Below are 3,661 nucleotides of genomic sequence, written 5' to 3'. Positions count from 1 at the left end.
ATTTGTACAGCTTCAAAAATATTCTAAGTGTCAGTGGTTACTGATTTGTACTGCTTCAAAAATATTCTAAGTGTCAGCGGTTACTGATTTGTACTGCTTCAAAAATATTCTAAGTGTCGCTGGTTACTGATTTGTACTGCTTCAAAAATATTCTAAGTGTCAGTGGTTACTGATTTGTACTGCTCCAAAAATATTCTAAGTGTCACTGGTTACTGATTTGTACTGACTCAAAAATATTCTAAGTGTCGCTGGTTACTGATTTGTACTGCTCCAAAAATATTCTAAGTGTCGCTGGTTACTGATTTGTACTGACTCAAAAATATTCTAAGTGTCAGTGGTTACTGATTTGTACTGCTCCAAAAATATTCTAAGTGTCAGCGGTTACTGATTTGTACTGCTTCAAAAATATTCTAAGTGTCGCTGGTTACTGATTTGTACTGCTTCAAAAATATTCTAAGTGTCAGTGGTTACTGATTTGTACTGCGTCAAAAATATTCTAAGTGTCGCTGGTTACTGATTTGTACTGACTGAAAAATATTCTAAGTGTCGCTGGTTACTGATTTGTACTGACTCAAAAATTTTCTAACCGCCGGGTCAAATCCGGACGGGCCAGCCGGCTTGGAAGCCTCAAGGTCGGTATGAGCTGTCAGATTCAAACCCATCACCATTTGGACCACTTCCCGACATAGGAAATTCACCAAATTCGGCATGAACTCAGAGGGCAGGCCCCCTTGTACTGCTTCAAAAATATTCTAAGTGTCGCCGGTTACTGATTTGTACTGCTTCAAAAATATTCTAAGTGTCGCTGGTTACTGATTTGTACTGACTGAAAAATATTCTAAGTGTCGCTGGTTACTGATTTGTACTGCTCCAAAAATATTCTAAGTGTCGCTGGTTACTGATTTGTACTGACTGAAAAAATTCTAAGTGTCGCTGGTTACTGATTTGTACTGACTGACAAATATTCTATGTGGCGCTGGTTACTGTTTTGTACTGTCTGAAAAATATTCTAAGTGTCGCTGGTTACTGATTTGTACTGCTTCAAAAATATTCTAAGTGTCGCTGGTTACTGATTTGTACTGCTTCAAAAATATTCTAAGTGTCAGTGGTTACTGATTTGTACTGCTCCAAAAATATTCTAAGTGTCAGTGGTTACTGATTTGTACTGCTTCAAAAATATTCTAAGTGTCGCCGGTTACTGATTTGTACTGCTTCAAAAATATTCTAAGTGTCAGTGGTTACTGATTTGTACTGCTCCAAAAATATTCTAAGTGTCGCTGGTTACTGATTTGTACTGCTTCAAAAATATTCTAAGTGTCAGCGGTTACTGATTTGTACTGCTTCAAAAATATTCTAAGTGTCAGTGGTTACTGATTTGTACTGCTTCAAAAATATTCTAAGTGTCGCTGGTTACTGATTTGTACTGCTTCAAAAATATTCTAAGTGTCAGCGGTTACTGATTTGTACTGCTTCAAAAATATTCTAAGTGTCGCTGGTTACTGATTTGTACTGCTCCAAAAATATTCTAAGTGTCGCTGGTTACTGATTTGTACTGACTGAAAAATATTCTAAGTGTCGCTGGTTACTGATTTGTACTGACTGAAAAATTTTCTAACCGCCGGGTCAAATCCGGCCGGGCCAGCCGGCTTGGAAGCCTCAAGGTCGGTATGAGCTGTCAGATTCAACCCCATCACCATTTGGACCACTTCCCGACATAGAAAATTCACCAAATTCGGCATGAACTCAGAGGGCAGTCCCCCCTCGAAGGCGACTGCTTCAAAAATATTCTAAGTGTCGCCGGTTACTGATATGTACTGCTTCGAAAATATTCTAAGTGTCACTGGTTACTGATTTGTACTGACTCAAAAATATTCTAAGTGTCGCTGGTTACTGATTTGTACTGACTGAAAAATATTCTAAGTGTCGCTGGTTACTGATTTGTACTGCTTCAAAAATATTCTAAGTGTCGCTGGTTACTGATTTGTACTGACTGACAAATATTCTCTGTGTCGCTGGTTACTGATTTGTACTGACTGAAAAATATTCTAAGTGTCGCTGGTTACTGATTTGTACTGACTGAAAAATTTTCTAACCGCCGGGTCAAATCCGGCCGGGCCAGCCGGCTTGGAAGCCTCAAGGTCGGTATGAGCTGTCAGATTCAACCCCATCACCATTTGGACCACTTCCCGACTTAGGAAATTCACCAAATTCGGCCTGAACTCAGAGGGCAGGCCCCCCTCGAAGGCCAGGCATTCGGCAGAACCGCCGGGACAAATACGACTGTGCTACCCGGCCCCGAAGCCTCAAAGTCGGTATGAGCAGTTAGGTTCACTCCCAACCCCGTTTGGACCACGTCCCGACTTAGGAAATTCACCAAATTCGGCCTGAACTTAGACAACAGTCCCCCCTCGAAGGCGTGACAGTCGGCGGAACCGCCGGATCAAATCCGGCTGAGCTACCCGGCTTGGAAGCCCCAAAGTCGGTATGAGCTGTCAGGTTCACTCCCATCCCCGTTTGGACCACTTTCCGACATAGGAAATTCACCAAATTCGGCCTGAACTCAGAGGGCAGGCCCCCCTCGAAGGCCAGGCATTCGGCAGAACCGCCGGGTCAAATCCGACTGTGCTACCCGGCCCCAAAGCCTCAAAGTTGGTATGAGCAGTTAGGTTCACTCCCAAACCCGTTGGGACCACTTCCCGACTTAGGAAATTCACCAAATTCGGCCTGAACTTAGACAACAGTCCCCCCTCGAAGGCGTGACAGTCGGTAGAACCGCCGGGTCAAATCCGGCTGAGCTACCCGATTTGGAAGCCTTCAACACAAAACCCATCCGGCAATGCCACTCAAAAAGGGCCCAAATTCAGAAACACCCCCTTCAATAGGTACCACTTCCTCGGAGACACGACCGGGACACGCTCCCCTCGGCGAAAATTAAGCCCCCACCACTAACTGAAGCCAACCGCAGCCCCAACTTCAACGGAGAAATCAGTAACCAATTCAAAAATGCACTTGGTTACTGATTTGTACTGCTTCAAAAATATTCTAAGTGTCGCTGGTTACTGATTTGTACTGCTCCAAAAATATTCTAAGTGTCGCGGTTACTGATTTGTAATGCTCCAAAAATATTCTAAGTGTCGCTGGTTACTGATTTGTACTGCTTCAAAAATATTCTAAGTGTCGCTGGTTACTGATTTGTACTGCTTCAAAAATATTCTAAGTGTCAGCGGTTACTGATTTGTACTGCTTCAAAAATATTCTAAGTGTCAGTGGTTACTGATTTGTACTGCTCAAAAATATTCTAAGTGTCGCTGGTTACTGATTTGTACTGCTTCAAAAATATTCTAAGTGTCAGTGGTTACTGATTTGTACTGCTTCAAAAATATTCTAAGTGTCGTGGTTACTGATTTGTACTGCTTCAAAAATATTCTAAGTGTCAGTGGTTACTGATTTGTACTGCTCCAAAAATATTCTAAGTGTCGCTGGTTACTGATTTGTACTGCTTCAAAAATATTCTAAGTGTCGCTGGTTACTGATTTGTACTGCGTCAAAAATATTCTAAGTGCCAGTGGTTACTGATTTGTACTGCTCCAAAAATATTCTAAGTGTCGCTGGTTACTGATTTGTACTGCTTCAAAAATATTCTAAGCGTCGCTGGTTACTG

This window comes from Hemiscyllium ocellatum (genome assembly GCF_020745735.1).
Source record: "Hemiscyllium ocellatum isolate sHemOce1 chromosome 15 unlocalized genomic scaffold, sHemOce1.pat.X.cur. SUPER_15_unloc_17, whole genome shotgun sequence".
In the NCBI taxonomy this organism is placed as follows: domain Eukaryota; kingdom Metazoa; phylum Chordata; class Chondrichthyes; order Orectolobiformes; family Hemiscylliidae; genus Hemiscyllium; species Hemiscyllium ocellatum.
This window is presented reverse-complemented; position numbering follows the sequence as displayed.